Source organism: Oncorhynchus mykiss, chromosome 11 (genome assembly GCF_057628025.1).
Source record: "Oncorhynchus mykiss isolate SJ-2025 chromosome 11, ASM5762802v1, whole genome shotgun sequence".
NCBI classification, from domain to species: Eukaryota; Metazoa; Chordata; class Actinopteri; order Salmoniformes; family Salmonidae; genus Oncorhynchus; species Oncorhynchus mykiss.
The window spans coordinates 84,550,017-84,575,859 of NC_143032.1; the positions used below are offsets into that span (position 1 = coordinate 84,550,017).

At 46.6% G+C, this 25,843-nt stretch overlaps 1 protein-coding gene across 6 annotated transcripts in view; it reads right to left on the bottom strand.

The window, feature by feature from the left end:
- The window catches only part of LOC110536484 (PDZ domain-containing protein 2), a 291,837-nt gene that overhangs the window by 146,638 nt on the left and 119,356 nt on the right, over positions 1–25,843 (bottom strand). The gene's annotated exons all lie outside the window — the stretch shown is intronic.

A 25,843-nucleotide genomic window follows, 5' to 3' on the forward strand; every position in this document is an offset into this window, starting at 1 on the left:
ACAGATAAACAGATGGAAAAACCAAAGGAGATGTCACATTTGAACTCCTTTTCTGATGAATTACGCCATTTGGAAATTAAAGGCATGAAAAAAACCTTCGGAAAAGACTGTATTGTAGCGGATTGAAATTCCTCAGAGCATATTAACAGTGTAAATCACCCCGTTGTCCTTCCTTCTAACTCTTAATCCTTCTTTGATATTTCTGACTGCAGCTCATTGCTAAGCAGACGCCATTTCAGTTTCAATGGCGCTTCAGATGTCATTTCAGGCTAAATTGTGTCTGTGAGTTAAGCAGGAAAAACATAATGCAGTATGCCAAAACATATCTAGACATGTTCAGTGAGTGGAAAAGCCCACTCAGCCTAGGAATGAATATAAACTGAAAAGATTCAGGATGGCAGGAAGACGTAGAAGTGAATAATGAATATCTGAACATATTCCTTCTTTCTCCTATATGTTGTTTACTATGGAATATAGTCTAACCTTGTCAAATTAAATCTACTTGCTACAGTAGTCTGGTTACGTTATGCTGGCTACAGTAGTCTGGTTATGTTATGCTGGCTACAGTAGTCTGGTTACGTTATATTGGCTACAGTAGTCTGGTTATGTTATGCTGGCTACAGTAGTCTGGTTATGTTATGCTGGCTACAGTAGTCTGGTTATGTTACGCTGGCTACAGTAGTCTGGTTACGTTATGCTGGCTACAGTAGTCTGGTTATGTTATGCTGGCGACAGTAGTCTTGCTACAGTAGTCTGGTTATGTTATGCTGGCTACAGTAGTCTGGTTATGTTATGCTGGCTACAGTAGTCTTGCTACAGTAGTCTGGTTATGTTATGCTGGCTACAGTAGTCTTGCTAGAGTAGTCTTGTTATGTTATGCTGGCTACAGTAGTCTTGCTACAGTAGTCTTGCTACAGTAGTCTGGTTATGTTATGCTGGCTACAGTAGTCTTGCTACAGTAGTCTGGTTATGTTACGCTGGCTACAGTAGTCTTGCTACAGTAGTCTGGTTATGTTACGCTGGCTACAGTAGTCTTGCTACAGTAGTCTGGTTATGTTATGCTGGCTACAGTAGTCTGGTTATGTTATGCTGGCTCCAGTAGTCTTGCTACAGTAGTCTGGTTATGTTACACTGGCTACAGTAGTCTTGCTACAGTAGTCTGGTTATGTTTTGCTGGCTACAGTAGTCTGGTTATGTTATGCTGGCTACAGTAGTCTTGCTACAGTAGTCAGGTTATGTTATGCTGGCTACAGTAGTCAGGTTATGTTATGCTGGCTACAGTAGTCTGGCTACAGTATTATTTTCCTGAGTTCCATCATAGAAAGAACTAATGACCTTTGACAATCACCTGGTTAACCAGGATCCTGCTGCGTCTGGGCAGGCTCTCGTGACTTCCTGCATAACTACAAACACTTCTGGCTGACTTTGAAAGGAATTTACATACGCGTGTGTGTGTGTGTGGGTCTTTATTTCAGCTACTCATTAACTTGATCAGGGGCGTGCGTGTTTAACTACACTGCATGATCGTGGCTGAAAAGTTCAAACTCATTTGCAGACTTGTTTACGGTACATTCAGTAGGTTAGACAAGACATCAGCTAGGCTCCAAATCAAACCGTATGAAGCCTAAACAAAGAATCATATATTAAAGTTGGATTTACTGTGGAGTAGGAGACTCTGCATTGCATAGCGTGCCTTACACTCAGGGATGGACAACTTTGACAGGGGTTGGGGGCCACAAAAATAACGGAACACATCATGAGAGGCTGAAGTGGCTTGTGGGTCTGCGCACCCAGATCCATTTAAGCGTTTTTTATTGTTTATTTCACTTTCGTATATTAACTACCTCACTTGCTTTGGCAATGTTAACACATGTTTCCCATGCCAATAAAGCCCCTTGAATTGAATTGAGAGCTGTCAGGGGAATAGCTCCAGTGTGAAAGAGGATTACTGAGTGCGCGAAAGAATGGATACACTGACCAGTTCTGGCTAACACGACCAGTTCTAGATACCCCAACCAGTTCTGTTACCCCGACCAGATCTAGATACCCCAACCAGTTCTGTTACCCCGACCAGTTCTAGATACCCCAACCAGTTCTAGATACCCCAACCAGTTCTGTTACCCCGACCAGTTCTAGATACCCCAACCAGTTCTAGTTACCCCGACCAGTTCTAGATACCCCAACCAGTTCTGTTACCCCGACCAGTTCTAGATACCCCAACCAGATCTAGATACCCCAACCAGTTCTGTTACCCCGACCAGTTCTAGATACCCCAACCAGTTCTGTTACCCCGACCAGTTCTAGATACCCCAACCAGATCTAGATACCCCAACCAGTTCTGTTACCCCGACCAGTTCTAGATACCCCAACCAGTTCTGTTACCCCGACCAGTTCTGTTACCCCGGACAGTTCTAGATACCCCAACCAGTTCTAGATACCCCGACCAGTTCTGGCTACCCCGACCAGTTCTAGATACCCCGACCAGTTCTAGTTACCCCGACCAGTTCTGTTACCCCGACCAGTTCTAGATACCCCGACCAGTTCTAGATACCCCGACCAGTTCTAGATACCCCGACCAGTTCTAGATACCCCGACCAGTTCTGTTACCCCGACCAGTTCTAGATACCCCGACCAGTTCTAGATACCGCGACCAGTTCTAGATACCCCGACCAGTTCTAGATACCCCGACCAGTTCTAGATACCCCGACCAGTTCTAGATACCCCGACCAGTTCTGTTACCCCGACCAGTTCTAGATACCCCGACCAGTTCTAGATACCCCAACCAGTTCTGTTACCACGACCAGTTCTAGATACCCCGACCAGTTCTAGATACCGCGACCAGTTCTAGATACCCCGACCAGTTCCGTTACCCCGACCAGTTCTAGATACCCCGACCAGTTCTAGATACCCCGACCAGTTCTAGATACCCCGACCAGTTCTAGATACCCCGACCAGTTCTAGATACCCCGACCAGTTCTAGATACCCCGACCAGTTCTAGATACCCCGACCAGTTCCAGATACCCCGACCAGTTCCAGATACCCCGACCAGTTCTGTTACCCCGACCAGTTCTGTTACCCCGACCAGTTCTAGATACCCCGACCAGTTCCAGATACCCCGACCAGTTCCAGATACCCCGACCAGTTCCAGATACCCCGACCAGTTCTAGATACCCCGACCAGTTCTAGATACCCCGACCAGTTCTAGATACCCCGACCAGTTCTAGATACCCCGACCAGTTCTGTTACCCCGACCAGTTCTAGATACCCAGACCAGTTCTAGATACCCCGACCAGTTCTGTTACCCCGACCAGTTCTAGATACCCCGACCAGTTCTAGATACCCCGACCAGTTCTAGATACCCCGACCAGTTCTGTTACCCCGACCAGTTCTAGATACCCCGACCAGTTCTAGATACCCCGACCAGTTCTGTTACCCCGACCAGTTCTGTTACCCCGACCAGTTCTAGATACCCAGACCAGTTCTAGATACCCCGACCAGTTCTAGATACCCCGACCAGTTCTGTTACCCCGACCAGTTCTAGATACCCCGACCAGTTCTAGATACCCCGACCAGTTCTAGATACCCCGACCAGTTCTGTTACCCCGACCAGTTCTAGATACCCCGACCAGTTCTGTTACCCCGACCAGTTCTAGATACCCCGACCAGTTCTAGATACCCCGACCAGTTCTAGATACCCCGACCAGTTCTAGATACCCCAACCAGTTCTAGATACCAGTTCTGTTACCCCGACCAGTTCTGTTACCCCGACCAGTTCTAGATACCCCGACCAGTTCTGTTACCCCGACCAGTTCTAGATACCCCGACCAGTTCTAGATACCCCGACCAGTTCTGTTACCCCGACCAGTTCTAGTTACCCCGACCAGTTCTAGATACCCCGACCTGTTCTAGATACCCCGACCAGTTCTAGATACCCCGACCAGTTCTGTTACCCCGACCAGTTCTAGATACCCCGACCAGTTCTAGATACCCCGACCAGTTCTAGATACCCCGACCAGTTCCAGATACCCCGACCAGTTCCAGATACCCCGACCAGTTCCAGATACCCCGACCAGTTCCAGATACCCCGACCAGTTCTGTTACCCCGACCAGTTCCAGATACCCCGACCAGTTCTAGATACCCCGACCTGTTCTAGATACCCCGACCAGTTCTAGATACCCCGACCAGTTCTAGATACCCCGACCAGTTCTAGATACCCCGACCAGTTCTAGATACCCCGACCAGGTCTGTTACCCCGACCAGTTCTGTTACCCCGACCAGTTCTGTTACCCCGACTAGTTCTAGATACCCCGACCAGTTCTAGATACCCCGACCAGTTCTAGATACCCCGACCAGTTCTAGATACCCCGACCAGTTCTGTTACCCCGACCAGTTCTAGATACCCCGACCAGTTCTGTTACCCCGACCAGTTCTAGATACCCCGACCAGTTCTAGATACCCCGACCAGTTCTAGATACCCCGACCAGTTCTAGATACCCCGACCAGTTCTAGATACCCCGACCAGTTCTGTTACCCCGACCAGTTCTAGATACCCCGACCAGTTCTAGATACCCCGACCAGTTCTGTTACCCCGGCCAGTTCTAGATACCCCGACCAGTTCTAGATACCCCGACCAGGTCTGTTACCCCGACCAGTTCTGTTACCCCGACCAGTTCTAGTTACCCGGACCAGTTCTAGATACCCCGACCAGTTCTAGATACCCCGACTAGTTCTAGATACCCCGACCAGTTCTAGATACCCCGACCAGTTCTAGATACCCCGACCAGTTCTAGATACCCCGACCAGTTCTGTTACCCCGACCAGTTCTGTTACCCCGACCAGTTCTGTTACCCCGACCAGTTCTAGATACCCCGACCAGTTCTGTTACCCCGACCAGTTCTAGATACCCCGACCAGTTCTAGATACCCCGACCAGTTCTAGATACCCCGACCAGTTCTGTTACCCCGACCAGTTCTAGATACCCCGACCAGTTCTGTTACCCCGACCAGTTCTAGATACCCCGACCAGTTCTAGATACCCCGACCAGTTCTGTTACCCCGGCCAGTTCTAGATACCCCGACCAGTTCTAGATACCCCGACCAGGTCTGTTACCCCGACCAGTTCTGTTACCCCGACCAGTTCTAGTTACCCCGACCAGTTCTAGATACCCCGACCAGTTCTAGATACCCCGACTAGTTCTAGATACCCCGACCAGTTCTAGATACCCCGACCAGTTCTAGATACCCCGACCAGTTCTGTTACCCCGACCAGTTCTGTTAACCCGACCAGTTCTAGATACCCCGACCAGTTCTGTTACCCCGACCAGTTCTAGATACCCCGACCAGTTCTAGATACCCCGACCAGTTCTGTTACCCCGACCAGTTCTAGATACCCCGACCAGTTCTGTTACCCCGACCAGTTCTAGATACCCCGACCAGTTCTAGATACCCCGACCAGTTCTAGATACCCCGACCAGTTCTAGATACCCCGACCAGTTCTGTTACCCCGACCAGATCTAGATACCCCGACCAGTTCTAGATACCCCGACCAGTTCTAGATACCCCGACCAGTTCTGTTACCCCGACCAGTTCTAGATACCCCGACCAGTTCTGTTACCCCGACCAGTTCTAGATACCCGACCAGTTCTAGATACCCCGACCAGTTCCAGATACCCCGACCAGTTCCAGATACCCCGACCAGTTCCAGATACCCCGACCAGTTCTAGATACCCCGACCAGTTCTAGTTACCCCGACCAGTTCTAGATACCCCGACCAGTTCTAGATACCCCGACCAGTTCTAGATACCCCGACCAGTTCTAGTTACCCCGACCATTTCTAGATACCCCGACCAGGTCTGTTACCCCGACCAGTTCTGTTACCCCGACCAGTTCTAGATACCCCGACCAGTTCTAGATACCCCGACCAGTTCTAGATAACCCGACCAGTTCTGTTACCCCGACCAGTTCTAGATACCCCGACCAGTTCTGTTACCCCGACCAGTTCTAGATACCCGACCAGTTCTAGATACCCCGACCAGTTCCAGATACCCCGACCAGTTCCAGATACCCCGACCAGTTCCAGATACCCCGACCAGTTCTAGATACCCCGACCAGTTCTAGATACCCCGACCAGTTCCAGATACCCCGACCAGTTCCAAATACCCCGACCAGTTCCAGAGACACCGACCAGTTCTGTTACCCCGACCAGTTCCAGATACCCCGACCAGTTCTAGTTACCCCGACCAGTTCTAGATACCCCGACCAGTTCTAGATACCCCGACCAGTTCTAGATACCCCGACCAGTTCTAGATACCCCGACCAGTTCTAGATACCCCGACCAGTTCTAGATACCCCGACCAGTTCTGTTACCCCGACCAGTTCTACATACCCCGACCAGTTCTAGATACCCCGACCAGTTCTAGATACCCCGACCAGTTCTAGATACCCCGACCAGTTCTAGATACCCCGACCAGTTCCAGATACCCCGACCAGTTCCAGATACCCCGACCAGTTCCAGATACCCCGACCAGTTCCAGATACCCCGACCAGTTCTGTTACCCCGACCAGTTCTAGTTACACCGACCAGTTCTAGATACCCCGACCTGTTCTAGATACCCCGACCAGTTCTAGATACCCCGACCAGTTCTAGATACCCCGACCAGTTCTAGATACCCCGACCAGTTCTAGATACCCCGACCAGTTCTAGATACCCCGACCAGGTCTGTTACCCCGACCAGTTCTGTTACCCCGACCAGTTCTGTTACCCCGACCAGTTCTAGATACCCCGACCAGTTCTGTTACCCCGACCAGTTCTAGATACCCCGACCAGTTCTGTTACCCCGACCAGTTCTAGATACCCCGACCAGTTCTAGATACCCCGACCAGTTCTGTTACCCCGACCAGTTCTAGATACCCCGACCAGTTCTGTTACCCCGACCAGTTCTAGATACCCCGACCAGTTCTAGATACCCCGACCAGTTCTAGATACCCCGACCAGTTCTAGATACCCCGACCAGTTCTGTTACCCCGACCAGTTCTAGATACCCCGACCAGTTCTAGATACCCCGACCAGTTCTGTTACCCCGACCAGTTCTAGATACCCCGACCAGTTCTAGATACCCCGACCAGTTCTAGATACCCCGACCAGTTCTAGATACCCCGACCAGTTCTAGATACCCCGACCAGTTCCAGATACCCCGACCAGTTCCAGATACCCCGACCAGTTCCAGATACCCCGACCAGTTCCGATACCCCGACCAGTTCTGTTACCCCGACCAGTTCTAGTTACCCCGACCAGTTCTAGATACCCCGACCAGTTCTAGATACCCCGACCAGTTCTAGATACCCCGACCAGTTCTAGATACCCCGACCAGTTCTAGATACCCCGACCAGTTCTAGATACCCCGACCAGTTCTAGATACCCCGACCAGGTCTGTTACCCCGACCAGTTCTGTTACCCCGACCAGTTCTGTTACCCCGACTAGTTCTAGATACCCCGACCAGTTCTAGATACCCCGACCAGTTCTAGATACCCCGACCAGTTCTGTTACCCCGACCAGTTCTAGATACCCCGACCAGTTCTGTTACCCCGACCAGTTCTAGATACCCCGACCAGTTCTAGATACCCCGACCAGTTCTAGATACCCCGACCAGTTCTAGATACCCCGACCAGTTCTAGATACCCCGACCAGTTCTGTTACCCCGACCAGTTCTAGATACCCCGACCAGTTCTAGATACCCCGACCAGTTCTGTTACCCCGGCCAGTTCTAGATACCCCGACCAGTTCTAGATACCCCGACCAGGTCTGTTACCCCGACCAGTTCTGTTACCCCGACCAGTTCTAGTTACCCGGACCAGTTCTAGATACCCCGACCAATTCTAGATACCCCGACTAGTTCTAGATACCCCGACCAGTTCTAGATACCCCGACCAGTTCTAGATACCCCGACCAGTTCTGTTACCCCGACCAGTTCTGTTACCCCGACCAGTTCTGTAACCCCGACCAGTTCTAGATACCCCGACCAGTTCTGTTACCCCCACCAGTTCTAGATACCCCGACCAGTTCTAGATACCCCGACCAGTTCTAGATACCCCGACCAGTTCTGTTACCCCGACCAGTTCTAGATACCCCGACCAGTTCTGTTACCCCGACCAGTTCTAGATACCCCGACCAGTTCTAGATACCCCGACCAGTTCTGTTACCCCGGCCAGTTCTAGATACCCCGACCAGTTCTAGATACCCCGACCAGGTCTGTTACCCCGACCAGTTCTGTTACCCCGACCAGTTCTAGTTACCCCGACCAGTTCTAGATACCCCGACCAGTTCTAGATACCCCGACCAGTTCTAGATACCCCGACCAGTTCTAGATACCACGACCAGTTCTAGATACCCCGACCAGTTCTAGATACCCCGACCAGTTCTAGATACCCCGACCAGTTCTGTTACCCCGACCAGTTCTGTTACCCCGACCAGTTCTGTTACCCCGACCAGTTCTAGATACCCCGACCAGTTCTGTTACCCCGACCAGTTCTAGATACCCCGACCAGTTCTAGATACCCCGACCAGTTCTGTTACCCCGACCAGTTCTAGATACCCCGACCAGTTCTGTTACCCCGACCAGTTCTAGATACCCCGACCAGTTCTAGATACCCCGACCAGTTCTAGATACACCCGACCAGTTCTGTTACCCCGACCAGATCTAGATACCCCGACCAGTTCTAGATACCCCGACCAGTTCTAGATACCCCGACCAGTTCTGTTACCCCGACCAGTTCTAGATACCCCGACCAGTTCTGTTACCCCGACCAGTTCTAGATACCCGACCAGTTCTAGATACCCCGACCAGTTCCAGATACCCCGACCAGTTCCAGATACCCCGACCAGTTCCAGATACCCCGACCAGTTCCAGATACCCCGACCAGTTCTAGATACCCCGACCAGTTCTAGTTACCCCGACCAGTTCTAGATACCCCTACCAGTTCTAGATACCCTGACCAGTTCTAGATACCCCGACCAGTTCTAGATACCCCGACCAGTTCTAGATACCCCGACCAGGTCTGTTACCCCGACCAGTTCTGTTACCCCGACCAGTTCTAGATACCCCGACCAGTTCTAGATACCCCGACCAGTTCTAGATAATCCGACCAGTTCTGTTACCCCGACCAGTTCTAGATACCCCGACCAGTTCTGTTACCCCGACCAGTTCTAGATACCCGACCAGTTCTAGATACCCCGACCAGTTCTAGATACCCCGACCAGTTCTAGATACCCCGACCAGTTCCAGATACCCCGACCAGTTCCAGATACCCCGACCAGTTCTAGATACCCCGACCAGTTCTAGATACCCCGACCAGTTCCAGATACCCCGACCAGTTCCAAATACCCCGACCAGTTCTAGTTACCCCGACCAGTTCTGTTACCCCGACCAGTTCCAGATACCCCGACCAGTTCTAGTTACCCCGACCAGTTCTAGATACCCCGACCAGTTCTAGATACCCCGACCAGTTCTAGATACCCCGACCAGTTCTAGATACCCCGACCAGTTCTAGATACCCCGACCAGGTCTGTTACCCCGACCAGTTCTGTTACCCCGACCAGTTCTAGATACCCCGACCAGTTCTAGATACCCCGACCAGTTCTAGATACCCCGACCAGTTCTGTTACCCCGACCAGTTCTAGATACCCCGACCAGTTCTGTTACCCCGACCAGTTCTAGATACCCGACCAGTTCCAGATACCCCGACCAGTTCTAGATACCCCGACCAGTTCCAGATACCCCGACCAGTTCCAGATACCCCGACCAGTTCTAGATACCCCGACCAGTTCCAGATACCCCGACCAGTTCCAGATACCCCGACCAGTTCCAAATACCCCGACCAGTTCCAGAGACCCCGACCAGTTCCAGTTACCCCGACCAGTTCTAGATACCCCGACCAGTTCTAGATACCCCGACCAGTTCTAGATACCCCGACCAGTTCTAGATATCCCGACCAGTTCTAGATACCCCGACCAGTTCTAGTTACCCCGACCAGTTCTGTTACCCCGACCAGTTCTGTTACCCCGAACAGTTCTAGATACCCCGACCAGTTCTAGATACCCCGACCAGTTCTAGATACCCCGACCAGTTCTGTTACCCCGACCAGTTCTAGATACCCCGACCAGTTCTGTTACCCCGACCAGTTCTAGATACCCCGACCAGTTCTGTTACCCCGACCAGTTCTAGATACCCCGACCAGTTCTGTTACCCCGACCAGTTCTAGATACCCCGACCAGTTCTGTTACCCCGACCAGTTCTAGATACCCCGACCAGTTCTAGTTACCCCGACCAGTTCTAGATACCCCGACCAGTTCCAAATACCCCGACCAGTTCTAGTTACCCCGACCAGTTCTGTTACCCCGACCAGTTCCAGATACCCCGACCAGTTCTAGTTACCCCGACCAGTTCTAGATACCCCGACCAGTTCTAGATACCCCGACCAGTTCTAGATACCCCGACCAGTTCTAGATACCCCGACCAGTTCTAGATACCCCGACCAGGTCTGTTACCCCGACCAGTTCTGTTACCCCGACCAGTTCTAGATACCCCGACCAGTTCTAGATACCCCGACCAGTTCTAGATACCCCGACCAGTTCTGTTACCCCGACCAGTTCTAGATACCCCGACCAGTTCTGTTACCCCGACCAGTTCTAGATACCCGACCAGTTCCAGATACCCCGACCAGTTCTAGATACCCCGACCAGTTCCAGATACCCCGACCAGTTCCAGATACCCCGACCAGTTCTAGATACCCCGACCAGTTCCAGATACCCCGACCAGTTCCAGATACCCCGACCAGTTCCAGATACCCCGACCAGTTCCAAATACCCCGACCAGTTCCAGAGACCCCGACCAGTTCCAGTTACCCCGACCAGTTCTAGATACCCCGACCAGTTCTAGATACCCCGACCAGTTCTAGATACCCCGACCAGTTCTAGATATCCCGACCAGTTCTAGATACCCCGACCAGTTCTAGTTACCCCGACCAGTTCTGTTACCCCGACCAGTTCTGTTACCCCGAACAGTTCTAGATACCCCGACCAGTTCTAGATACCCCGACCAGTTCTAGATACCCCGACCAGTTCTGTTACCCCGACCAGTTCTAGATACCCCGACCAGTTCTGTTACCCCGACCAGTTCTAGATACCCCGACCAGTTCTGTTACCCCGACCAGTTCTAGATACCCCGACCAGTTCTGTTACCCCGACCAGTTCTAGATACCCCGACCAGTTCTGTTACCCCGACCAGTTCTAGATACCCCGACCAGTTCTAGTTACCCCGACCAGTTCTAGATACCCGACCAGTTCTGTTACCCCGACCAGTTCTAGTTACCCCGACCAGTTCTGTGTCAGCTGAGTTTTTACCATTTTATAAAAAAATGGCAAGCAACACTACTTATTTTGCCATAAAGATGGAGGGCAAACGTTTGCAGTTGTTTTTAATACGCTAACTGATGATCAAATGGACCCCAAATCGGTAAATCGACCATGTTTACTACGAGTTATGATGGCCGACTTACCTTGACTAATTTACCAATCTGAAGAAGAAGAGATAAATAGCTGTCATGGGTTATTTGAGTGACTGCTGAGGCACAGCATTTCTAAAAATGGTACCTGGTGTATTCTACTATTCTAAATCTCAACAGGGAAGTTCAGACCCCGACTGAGTTCTGCCAGTTGCTCATCCCTGGCTTAAGAGTATTCTTGCTGAATGCAACAGAGCTTGGCATATTCAGGCTGCAAACCACAGCCATATTCCCAATCCCATGTACACAACATAACAATGGAGGAGAATGGTAGTTGTTTCATAGATCACGATCATTGCACACACTGGCAATAATAAATCCAATTATTATTTTATTTTTTTATTGAATATTAGCTTTTGTCTGAAGTTGGGAATTTATTTTGACCCATGCACTAACAAGGCTTTTCAACATCAGCAGCTAGTCTACTGCTAGACTACTGTAGCCGTATTGATCTACTGTATTGATCTACTGTATTGATCTACTGTATTGATCTACCGTATTGATCTACCGTACTGATCTACCGTATTGATCTACCGTATTGATCTACCGTACTGATCTACCGTATTGATCTACCGTACTGATCTACCGTATTGATCTACCGTATTGATCTACTGTATTGATCTACCGTGTTGATCTAGTGTATTGATCTAGTGTATTGATCTAGTGTATTGATCTACCGTATTGATCTACCGTATTGATCTACCGTACTGATCTACCGTATTGATCTACCGTATTGATCTACTGTATTGATCTACCGTGTTGATCTAGTGTATTGATCTAGTGTATTGATCTAGTGTATTGATCTACCGTATTGATCTACCGTATTGATCTAGTGTATTGATCTAGTGTATTGATCTAGTGTATTGATCTAGTGTATTGATCTACCGTATTGATCTACCGTACTGATCTACCGTATTGATCTACCGTATTGATCTACCGTATTGATCTACCGTATTGATCTACCGTATTGAGACATTGTATGTAAGACACGATCACATTCCACTCATGTAAGACACAATCACATTCCACTCATGTAAGCCATCATCACATTCCACTCATGTAAGACACGATCACATTCCACTCATGTAAGCCACGATCACATTCCACTCATGTAAGCCACGATCACATTCCACTCATGTAAGACACGATCACATTCCACTCATGTAAGCATTATGGGTAGGTTTTCCCGGACACGAGTACAGGACTGAAAATCAAAATCAATGGAAAATCACCAGCCAAAATTCTGTCCAATCCAGGCAGGACAAGGTGTTATCTGCGTCCACGAAAACATTTTACTTTACAATTATTTACCCACATTGATTCTTAAAGAATCTAACTTATATAATAAATGCCTCATGAGTTTAGGACAATTGTCATACAATATCAGAACCCCAATTATATGTTTGTTCTATTCATACGTTTCTCAACAATGTACACAGAGCAAAGACATTATAAACGCAACATGTAACAATTTCAAAGATTTTATATGAGGAAATCAGTCAATTGAAATGAATTCACTAGGCCCTAATCGATGGATTGGTAGGGGAGTGGATCAGAAAACCAGTCAGTATCTGGTGGGTCCACCATTTGTCTCATGCAGCGCGACACATCTCCTTCACATAGAGTTGATCAGGCTGTTGATTGTGGCATGTGGAATGTTGTCCCACTCCTCTTCAATGGTTGTGAGAAGATGCTGGCTATTGGAGGGTGAACTGGAACATACTGTCGCTCACGTCAATCCAGAGCATCCCAAACATGCTCAATGGGTGACATGTCTGGTGAGTATGCAGGCCATGGAAGAACTGGGACATGTTCAGCTTCCAGGAATTGTGTACAGATCCTTGCGACATGAGGCCGTGTATTATCATGCTGAAACATGAGGTGATGGCAGCGGATGAATGGCACGACAATGAGCCTCAGGATCTCATCACGGTATCTCTATGCATTCAAGTTGCAATCGATAAAATGCACTTTGGCAGATCGGAGGTATGAACTTGGAACCTTCCGGTTACTAGTCCAACGCTCTAACCACTAGGCTACCCTGCCGCCCCAGTAATGACGTACTAGTGAACAATGATGTACACAGTAATATTAAAGGATATGAAGCATTACGAAGAAGCCCCACACAAACCCTGCCTTGATTTTGCTTTCATGCAGAGTCAGTTACAACAACGGCAGTAAATCTCATTATAAAGACACATAAAGGTAGTCAGTCTTCCAAGTGTCGTCATAAACAAAACAAAAAAATGACAGTGAAATAAAGAGCATCTAGCACATGATTTATACTCTTAGTTTAGATGTCTGCTCTACAGGATCAGAAGGGGAGGTCAGAAAACTACAGCAGCGATGAGGTATTACCAACACACATGTCAAAGCTACGCCGCGTACCTTCAATTAGGCTTAGTTAAACAACGTTTCAAACCAATCCTCATCAGGAGGTTCGCACCGTGGACTCTTCTCACGACACGAAGAGAAGAAAGAGAGGTCACACACCCTGAACACCGTCAAGAAATGCCTTTCAATCGCAACATCCTGCTCTGTCACGTCCGCCTCAAAGTGGCATTTAGACGAGCCTATTCCCCCGTGAACAGACACTACTGCTTCTCCTGCATGTGGTCGATTACAGCCCCAATATGAACTTCATTGTAGACAGAAATATTGGCTGAGTGCTGTTGTTTGCCATAGTTTGTGACTGTGAGGCTTACTGCAGGAACCAAGCCCCCCAGCAGCTATTCTCTAGCGTAGTACAGACAATGTACTGACTGGCAGCTTTGAAAACTAGCTAGTGCTGCTGCAACCACACCAACAAAGCATTTGCTTACATCCACGACTGGGACAGCAGACAATGGAAAGAGGGGCCAAACCCAATTTCAACACCAAATGGGAGAGAGATAAACACAAAAAAAATAAACCATTTTGAAAACGGATTGCTGTCTGAGTGCTGAGATGTCAGCAGCTGGAACACATCATTTGACAGACAGTGTCTCTCTGTAAATCCTTTTGGGGAAATTGAAACAAACTAAATCCTGTAACTTCAACAACAGTGTGATAACGGAGGGATAGAAAGAGGTAGAAGGTAGAAAGAGATACTGTATTCACCAGAGAGAGAGAGAGAGAGAGACAGAGAGACAGAGAGAGAGACAGAGAGAGAGACAGAGAGACAGAGAGAGAGACAGAGAGATAGACAGAGAGAGACAGAGAGAGACAGAGAGAGACAGAGAGAGACAGAGACAGAGAGAGAGAGACAGAGACAGAGAGAGACAGAGAGAGAGAGAGAGAGAGAGAGAGAGAGAGACAGAGAGACAGAGAGAGAGACAGAGAGAGAGACAGAGAGACAGACAGAGCGACAGAGAGACAGAGAGAGAACATTTTGAATGTTATTGTGGCTTCCTGAGGATGGCAAACGACTTTCTGAAACCTTTATCTATGAATGTATATAGTATCCAACTAGTTGGTCAGTAATTGTGTGGTTGTGGTCAGTGCTGAATGCTAGTTGGTCAGTAATGTTGTGGTCAGTGCCGAATGCTAGTTGGTCAGTAGTTGTGTGGTTGTGGTCAGTGCCGAATGCTAGTTGGTCAGTAATTGTGTGGTTGTGGTCAGTGCTGAATGCTAGTTGGTCAGTAAATTGTGTGGTTGAGGTCAGTACTGAATGCTAGTTGGTCAGTAGTTGTGTGGTTATGGTCATGCTGAGCTAGTTGGTCAGTAATTGTGTGGTTGTGGTCAGTGCTGAATGCTAGTTGGTCAGTAATGTTGTGGTCAGTGCCGAATGCTAGTTGGTCAGTAATTGTGTGGTTGTGGTCAGTGCTGAATGCTAGTTGGTCAGTAAATTGTGTGGTTGAGGTCAGTACTGAATGCTAGTTGGTCAGTAGTTGTGTGGTTATGGTCATGCTGAGCTAGTTGGTCAGTAATTGTGTGGTTGTGGTCAGTGCTGAATGCTAGTTGGTCAGTAATGTTGTGGTCAGTGCTGAATGCTAGTTGGTCAGTAATTGTGTGGTTGTGGTCAGTGCTGAATGCTAGTTGGTCAGTAATTGTGTGGTTGAGGTCAGTGCTGAATGCTAGCTGGTCAGTAATTGTGTGGTTGAGGTCAGTGCTGAATCCTAGCTGGTCAGTAATTGTGTGGTTGAGGTCAGTGCTGAATGCTAGTTGGTCAGTAATTGTGTGGTTATGGTCAGTGCTGAATCCTAGCTGGTCAGTAATTGTGTGGTTGTGGTCAGTGCTGAATGCTAAGGCCTTTATTTGACATGTCTAAAGAAACTCCAATGCGTTATAATATTATAACATGGGTTGAATAGGAACACTTCTCATGAAGAGCGATCAGCACCTCTGTGGCATCTTACTGTATGTTTGGAATCTCATCTTCATAATGTGTAATTCATTTACAAAATGATTTAACCTCCTTCCATAGTAAATTCTATTCACATTCTATTCTTTCCATTGAACAATGATGAGCGTGTCTTCGAATCGTACTGATTGACAGATGAGGGTGGCTTCCATTAAGATCAGTTATTCTGCGCTAATTTACGAACACACCCGAAATGGATACTTGCATAGTGGAGTCTTTTGTTAAGACATGCAGCTAGCTAGCTAGCTAGTTAGATAAACAATGAACCATAGTCACAACTCATGATGTTACTACCTTGCTTACATCTGCAGGTAGCTAACCAATCAGGTTCAATGTTAGCTAGCTAACATTAGGCTATAGCTAGCCAAGCAAATAGCTCTGAGATACGAATAATAAGGTCATACAAGATAGCGAGCCAGCCAGCTAACGTTAGCCAGCTAGGTAAACAATGAACCATAATCACAACTCATGATGTTACTACCCTGCATGAATCTGCAGGTAGCTAACCAACCAGGTTAAATGTTAGCTAGCTAACATTAGGCTATAGCTTGCTAATTTCAAAACTAAGTCCTCCAGAAAGTGGAGGAATGCATTTTTTAAATAATCTGTGTTATTCAGGGTTACGTAGACATGCTGACCAGTTTAAATAGACAGAAGCTTGCTCCAAACTCATCTCTCGGCATGTCCAGCCCACTTATTATCTCAGCCAATCATGGCCAACTAGGCTCGTAATTTAACAATTGTATTCATATTTACAGATGGCGTACAAGTTTGTTATTAAGGCACATGAGAGTTCACATGTTCCAGAAGGCATTTCTGCCAAAAACACTGGCCGTGACAGGGAGCCCCAAAGGGCAGTGCATAATTGGCACCGTCCTTGTTAGGGGAGGGTTTGTCCGGTGTGGTTTTCCTTGGCTCATTGCGCTCTAGCTGACTTCTGGGGAAAGCGAACACTGTGTTAAAAACTTCTTATGGCTCAAATCCCGTTAGCGGGATTGATTTGGCAACATCCGGTGAAATGGCAGAGCGCCAAATTCAAATAAAATTATTAGAAATATTTAACTTTCATACAATCACAAGTGCAATACACCAAATTAAAGCTGAACTTCTTGTTAATCCAGCCACTGTGTAAGATTTCAAAAAGGCTTTACGGCGAAAGCAAACCATGCTATTATCTGAGGATAGCACCCCATCAAACAAACACAGACAATCATATTTCATCCTGCCAGGCGCGACACAAAAGTCAGAAATAACGATATAATTTGTGCCTTACCTTTGAAGAGCTTCTTCTGTTGGCACTCCAATATGTCCCATAAACATCACAAATGGTCCTTTTGTTCAATTAATTCCATCGGTATATCTCCAAAATGTCCATTTATTTGGCGCGTTTGATTAAAAAAGACACTAGTTCCAACTAGTGCAACATGACTACAAAATATATTATAAGTTACCTGTAATCTTCATCCAAACATTTCAAACAACTTTCCTAATACAACTTTAGGTATTTTTTTGCGTAAATCAAATTTAAGACGGGATAAACTGTGTTCAATACCAGAGGAAAACAAAGAAAGCGCGTTCCAGGTTGCGCACATCAAAACATTAGAGAGCCCTAGGCAGGACCCTGGTTCTGGACAGCCATACTTCTTCATTTCTCTAAAGAAAAACATCAACCAATTTCTAAAGACTGTTGACATCTAGTGGAATCCATAGGAAGTGCAAGCATATTTCTATTAAAACGGACTTGCCATAGAAAGCTAATGGAAAACAGATTGACCTCAAAAAAAAAGATTCCCTGGATGGATTGTGCTCGGGGTTTCGCCTGCCAAATCAGTTCTGTTATACTCACAGACATTATTCAAACAGTTTTAGAAACTTTAGTGTTTGCTATCCAAATCTACCAATTTTATATATATATATATATATATATATATATATATATATATATATATATATATATATATATATCCTAGCTTCTGGGCCTGAATAGCAGGCAGTTTACTTTGGGCCCGCTTTTCATCCGGACGTGAAAATAGCGCCCCCCAAGCCTAGAGAAGTTAAAAAGGATGGTGATTTGTTTCGGAGGACGCATGCTTCCCGAGCCCGTTGGGCAGTTGCAGCAATGAGACAAAGTCATAACTACCAATTGGATATCACAAAAATGGGATAAAATGAAATACAAAATTTAAGAAGATTTTTTTAAAAGATTAACCATTGGAGTTATCAAAACATAGTTAACAGTACTATCCACATACACTTTATATTATTTATTTGTTTACTAAGTTACAATGAAACAACCCAAAGGCAAGGCATGCTAGGAGTTTCCAACATGTTCCCTATAGTTGTCCATAAAAAGCTTGACTGTTGAAAGACTTGAAACCGAAAGGAAGCAAAGCAGTAGGAGGCCTACTGTCTTGGTCCTCTAATGAGCAGGCTTCCGGGAGATCTGTGAGAAATGAGCAGCAGGCTTCCGGGAGATCTGTGAGAAATGAGCAGCAGGCTTCCGGGAGATCTGTGAGAAATGAGCAGCAGGCTTCCGGGAGATCTGTGAGAAATGAGCAGCAGGCTTCCGGGAGATCTGTGAGAAATGAGCAGCAGGCTTCCGGGAGATCTGTGAGAAATGAGCAGCAGGCTTCCGGGAGATCTGTGAGAAATGAGCAGCAGGCTTCCAGGAGATCTGTGAGAAATGAGCATAAAGGGGAAATCTGCAGTTGCTACATTCATTTTTGGACTTCTAACTAATGATGTGTATCCATTGATTGTTAAAGTATGTAACTTATAAAAATGCCTCATGAGCTTTAGTTCAACTGTCACACCCCGTCAGGACCCCAAAACAAGCTTATTTTACTCCAATGTTTGTAAACAAAGTAAATGTAAACAAACACTGTATAGCTGAAAATAAAACCTAACATAACTCAAACGGAAAGCATTTGCATTTCTGCGCAGTCCAGTCCATAACATGGTTACAACTACAATTGTGATATCATGGATGGTCAGTCCTTGCATCCGGAAATCAGAGGTTGCAAAGCCAGAACATATGTTTTTTTCAACAACAGGTTAGGGTCAATACTATCAAAGCCTGCACTGAAATCTAACAGTACAGCTCCCACAATCTTCTTATCATCAATTTCTTTCAACCAATCATCAGTCATTTGTGTCAGTGCAGTACAAGTTGAGCGCCCTTCTCTATAAGCATGCTGAAAGTCTGTTTTTTTTTTTTTTTTTACAGAGAAATAGCATTGTATTTGGTCGAACACAATTCTTTCCAACAGTTTGCTACGAGTCGGCAGCAAGCTGATTGGTCTGCTGTTAGAACCAGCAGAGGATTCTTTACCATATTTGGGTACCGGAATTACTTTGGTTTGCCTCCAAGTCTGAGGACAAACATTGTTCTACGAGACAAAAAAATATGACAAATACCATCCTCAGTAGCTTTCCATCTAACTTGTCAATAGGAGGTGGTTTGTCATTACCGATGTAGGACAATGATTTTTCCTCCTCACCAACACTCACTTTACAGAATTCAAAATGACAATGCTTTTCTTTAATTATTAGTTTTGTATGGCTCACAGTCTGTTGTTGGTATTTTCATATCTAAGTTTGTGTCACGCCCTGGTCTTAGTATTCTGTGTTCTCTTTATTATTTTGGTTAGGCCAGGGTGTGACATGGGTGGTTTGTGTTGTCTAGGGGTTTTGTAGTTCATGGGATTGTGTTTAGTTAAGTAGTCTAGGAAAGTCTATGGTTGCCTGGAGTGGTTCTCAATCAGAGGCAGGTGTTTATCGTTGTCTCTGATTGGGAACCATATTTAGGCAGCCATATTCTTTGAGTGTTTCGTGGGTGATTGTTCCTGTCTCTGTGTTTGTTGCACTAGATAGGGCTGTTTGGGTTTTTCACGTTTATTGTTTTTGTAAACTGTTTGTATTTTCATCTTTCATTAAAGATGTTTATGAATAACCACGCTGCATTTTGGTCCTCCTCTCTTTCACCAGAAGAAAACCGTAACAGTTTGCCCACTTTGCCAATGAAATAGTCATTAAAGTAATTGGCAACATCAGAAGGTTTTGTGATACACTTACAGTACACCAAAGCATTTTTTTTCCATCATACTTTGTCATTTATCTTGGTTTCAAAATATTATTTGTCTTTTTGTTTAGTCTAGTCACATAATTTCTCAATTAGCAGTAAGCTCGCCAGTCAGATGTGCAGCCAGACTTATTCACCACTCCTTTGGCCCCATCCCTCTCAACCATACAGATTTTCAATTTCCTCATCCATCAGGGCCTTAACAGTTCTAACAATAACTGGAAGAAACTATTTTATAAATGCAGCGTCTGGATGCTCCTCATCAGATCAATATTTTTTGTATCTTCAACATAGGAATCAATTTGTTTTGTATGATCTCTTACACACTATTTTAGGCCCAGCCTTTGCAAAACGTTGGCTTTTCTAGATATGGTCACTATATTATGGTTAATACATCCAATAGGTATGGATACAGCTTTAGAGTAGAGTTCTGCAGCATTGGTAAAAATGTGATTCATACATGTGGATGATCTATACTGAACAAAAATGTAAACGCAACATGTAAAGTATTGGTTCCATGTTTCATGAACTGAAATTAAAAGATACCAGAGATGTTTCATACGCACTAAAAAAGCTTATTTCTCTCCAATTTTGTGCAGAACTTTGTTTACATCCCTGTTAGTGAGCATGTCTCCTTTGCCAAGATAATCCATCCACCTGACAGGTGTAACATATCAAGAAGCTGATTAAACAGCATGATCATTACACAGGTGCACCTTGTGCTGGGGACAATAAAAGGACAATCTAAAATGTGCAGTTTTGTCACACAACACAATGCCACTGATGTCTCAAGTTGAGGGAGCGTACATTTGGCATGCTGACTGCGGGAATGTCCACCAGAGCTGTTGTCAGAAAATGTCATGTCAATTTCTCTACCATTCGCCGACTCCAACGCCGTTTTAAAGAATTTGGCAGTACGTCCAACCGGCCTCAAAACCGCAGACTAAGTGTAACCACGCCAGCCCAGGACCTCCACATCCGGCTTCTTCAGCCACCCGGACAGCTGATGAAACTGAGGACTATTTCTGTCTGTAATAAAGCCCCTTTGTAGGGAAAAATGAATTCTGATTGGCTGGGCTTGGCTACCCAGTAGGGATTGGTCCTGAGGGGTTGGTTTCTAAGGGGTTGGTCCTAGGAGGTTGGTATCTAAGTGGTTGGTTTCTAAGGGGTTGGTCCTAAGAGGTTGGCTTCTAAGGGGTTGGTTTCTAAGGGGTTGGCCCTAGGAGGTTAGTTTCTAAGTGGTTGGTTTCTAAGGGGTTGGTGTCTAAGGGGTTGGTCCTAAGGGATTGGTTTCTAAGGGGTTGGTTTCTAAGTGGTTGATTTCTAAGGGGTTGGTCCTAAGAGGTTGGTTTCTAAGTGGTTGGTTCCTAAGGTGTTGGTCCTAAGAGGTTGGTTTCTAAGGGGTTGGCTTGTAAGGGGTTGGTTTCTAAGGGGTTGGTTTCTAAGAGGTTTGTCCTAAAGGGATGGATTCTAAGGGGTTGATCTTAAGAGGTTGGTTTCTAAGGGGTTGGATTCCATGGGGTTGGTCCTAGAGGGTTGGTCCTAAAGGGATGGTTTCTAAGGGGTTGCTCCTAAGAGGTTGGTTTCTATGGGGTTGGTTTCTAAGGGGTTGGTCCTAAGAGGTTTGTCCTAAAGAGTTTATTCTAAAAGGTTGGTTTCTAAGGGGTTGGTCCTAAGAGGTTGGCCCTAAGGGGTTGGTCCTAAGGGGTTGGTTTCTAAGGGGTTGGTCCTAGGAGGTTGGTTTCTAAGTGGTTGGTTTCTAAGGGGTTGGTCCTAAGAGTTTGGTTTCTAAGAGTTTGGTCCTAAGGGGTTGGTTTCTAAGGGGTTGGCTTGTAAGGGGTTGGTTTCTAAGTGGTTGGTCCTAAAGGGTTCGTTTCTAAGAGGTTTGTCCTAAAGGGATGGATTCTAAAGGGTTGATCTTCAGAGGTTGGTTTCTAAGGGGTTGGATTCCATGGGGTTGGTCTTAGAGGGTTGGTCCTAAAGAGATGGTTTCTATGGGGTTGGTTTCTAAGGGGTTGGTCCTAAGAGGTTTGTCTTAAAGAGTTTATTCTAAAGGGTTGGATTCTAAGGGGTTGGTTTCTAAGGGGTTGGTCCTAAAAGGTTGGTCCTAAGAGGTTGGTCCTAAAGAGTTTATTATAAAGGGTTGTTCTAAGGGGTTGGTCCTAAGAGGTTGGTCCTAAGGGGTTGGTCCTAGGAGGTTGGTCTCTAAGTGGTTGGTTTCTAAGGGGTTGGTCCTAGGAGGTTGGTATCTAAGTGGTTGGTTTCTAAGGGGTTGGTCCTAAGAGGTTGGCTTCTAAGGGGTTGGTTTCTAAGGGGTTGGCCCTAGGAGGTTAGTTTCTAAGTGGTTGGTTTCTAAGGGGTTGGTGTCTAAGGGGTTGGTCCTAAGGGATTGGTTTCTAAGGGGTTGGTTTCTAAGTGGTTGATTTCTAAGGGGTTGGTCCTAAGAGGTTGGTTTCTAAGTGGTTGGTTCCTAAGGTGTTGGTCCTAAGAGGTTGGTTTCTAAGGGGTTGGCTTGTAAGGGGTTGGTTTCTAAGGGGTTGGTTTCTAAGAGGTTTGTCCTAAAGGGATGGATTCTAAGGGGTTGATCTTAAGAGGTTGGTTTCTAAGGGGTTGGATTCCATGGGGTTGGTCCTAGAGGGTTGGTCCTAAAGGGATGGTTTCTAAGGGGTTGCTCCTAAGAGGTTGGTTTCTATGGGGTTGGTTTCTAAGGGGTTGGTCCTAAGAGGTTTGTCCTAAAGAGTTTATTCTAAAAGGTTGGTTTCTAAGGGGTTGGTCCTAAGAGGTTGGCCCTAAGGGGTTGGTCCTAAGGGGTTGGTTTCTAAGGGGTTGGTCCTAGGAGGTTGGTTTCTAAGTGGTTGGTTTCTAAGGGGTTGGTCCTAAGAGTTTGGTTTCTAAGAGTTTGGTCCTAAGGGGTTGGTTTCTAAGGGGTTGGCTTGTAAGGGGTTGGTTTCTAAGTGGTTGGTCCTAAAGGGTTCGTTTCTAAGAGGTTTGTCCTAAAGGGATGGATTCTAAAGGGTTGATCTTCAGAGGTTGGTTTCTAAGGGGTTGGATTCCATGGGGTTGGTCTTAGAGGGTTGGTCCTAAAGAGATGGTTTCTATGGGGTTGGTTTCTAAGGGGTTGGTCCTAAGAGGTTTGTCTTAAAGAGTTTATTCTAAAGGGTTGGATTCTAAGGGGTTGGTTTCTAAGGGGTTGGTCCTAAAAGGTTGGTCCTAAGAGGTTGGTCCTAAAGAGTTTATTATAAAGGGTTGGTCCTAAGAGGTTGGTCCTAAGGGGTTGGTCCTAGGAGGTTGGTCTCTAAGTGGTTGGTTTCTAAGGGGTTGGTCCTAAGGAGTTGGTCCTAAGGGGTTGGTTTCTAAGAGGTTGGTCCTAAGGGGTTGGTGCTAAGCGGTTGGTCCTATGGGGTTGGTCCTAAGGTGTTGGTTTCTAAGGGGTTGGTTTCTAAGAGGTTTGTTTCTAAGAGGTTGGTTTCTAAACGGTTGGTTTCTAAGGGGTTGGTTTCTAAAGGGTTGATCCTACGGGGTTGGTCCTAAGGGGTTGGTTTCTAAGGGGTTAGTTTCTAAGGGGATGATCCTAAGGGGTTGGTTTCTAAGGCGTTGGTTTCGAAGAGGTTGGTTTCTAAGGGGTTGGTCCTAAGAGGTTGGTTTCTAAGGGGTTGGTTTCTAAGGGGTTGGTCCTAAGAGGTTGGTTTCTAAGGGATTGGTTACTAAGGGGTTGGTCCTAAAAGGTCGGTCCTAAGAGTTTGGTTTCTAAGGGGTTGGTACTAAGGGGTTGGTTTCTAAGGGGTTGGTTTCTAAGAGTTGGTTTCTAAGGGGCTGGTTTCTAAGGGGTTGGTCTCAAGGGGCTGGTTTCTAAGGGGTTGGTTTCTAAGTGGTTGGTTTCTAAGGGGTTGGTCCCAAGGGGTTGGTTTCTAAGGGGTTGGTTTCTAAATGGTTGGTTTCTAAGGGGTTGGTCTTAAGGGTTGGTTCTAAGGGGTTGATCCATACTGATGACAATCTTCTAGGCCTTGCTCAAACTGTTTTAAAGCTTCAGTCTGTAATTCAAACAACAACAAAGCAGCCACTCCACCACAAGTCTAGGATTTATCAATGTTAATGTTTACCAACCACAGGACAGGGCAGGAATCTGTTGTTCTGATGCTAGATAACAGATGTTTGGTCTGGTACTGTTACATAAAGACTTATCTCTGCCAGGAATGTGCCCCGTCCCACTCCATCCCAACTACTGTAGCTAATCTGGTGTGTTGTTGAAGGTGCTTATTTCCCAAGAGGAATTCACAGGACGATTAGGCAGGAATTATCTCGAACTAAACACATGCTCACAAACACACGTGCACAGACTGTCTTCCAGTATGATGATGGGCCTGTGTTCTCTCTCCAGCTCTAGAGTGGCAGACTCCAGAAACATGGAAATATGAGCAGACTATTGGAAAGTGATGAGTTTCAGAGGGGACCTGATCCTAGATCAGCACTCCTACTGATACTCTTTATGACCTGATCCTAGATCACCACTCCTACTGAGACTATGTCCTGATCCTAGATCAGCACTCCTACTGAGACTATGACCTGATCCTAGATCAGCACTCCTACTGAGACTCTGTATGACCTGATCCTAGATCACCACTCCTACTGAGACTCTTTGTGACCTGATCGTAGATCACCACTCCTACTGAGACTCTGTATGACCTGATCCTAGATCAGCACTCCTACTGAGACTCTGTATGACCTGATCCTAGATCACCACTCCTACTGAGACTCTTTGTGACCTGATCGTAGATCACCACTCCTACTGAGACTCTTTCTGACCTGATCCTAGATCAGCACTCCTACTGAGACTCTGTATGACCTGATCCTAGATCACCACTCCTACTGAGACTCTGTATGACCTGATCCTAGATCAGCACTCCTACTGAGACTATGACCTGATCCTAGATCACCACTCCTACTGAGACTATGACCTGATCCTAGAGCACCACTCCTACTGAGACTCTTTGTGACCTGATCCTAGATCACCACTCCTACTGAGACTCTTTCTGACCTGATCCTAGATCACCACTCCTACTGAGACTCTGTATGACCTGATCCTAGATCACCACTCCTACTGAGACTATGATCTGATCCTAGATCAGCACTCCTACTGAGACTCTGTATGACCTGATCCTAGATCACCACTCCTACTGAGACTCTGTATGACCTGATCCTAGATCACCACTCCTACTGAGACTCTGTATGACCTGATCCTAGATCACCACTCCTACTGAGACTATGACCTGATCCTAGATCACCACTCCTACTGAGACTATGACCTGATCCTAGATCACCACTCCTACTGAGACTATGACCTGATCCTAGATCAGCACTCCTACTGAGACTATGACCTGATCCTAGATCACCACTCCTACTGAGACTATGACCTGATCCTAGATCACCACTCCTACTGAGACTATGACCTGATCCTAGATCACCACTCCTACTGAGACTATGACCTGATCCTAGATCAGCACTCCTACTGAGACTATGACCTGATCCTAGATCACCACTCGTACTGAGACTATGACCTGATCCTAGATCACCACTCCTACTGAGACTATGACCTGATCCCAGATCACCACTCCTACTGAGACTATGACCTGATCCTAGATCACCACTCCTACTGAGACTCTGTATGAATACCAGTCCACAAAGAGCAGGTGTACAGGTGCTTAACCACTACGCTATGAGGGAGGTTCCTAAAAATCTCCCTGAAAAACATCCAGAAGGGACAGACACATGTTTCTCTACTACTCTAGTAGCAGGGACGGGCAAGAGCTGTACACTAAATAGGGCTACTGCCTAGACCTGAGACTCCCTCCCTGCAGCAGT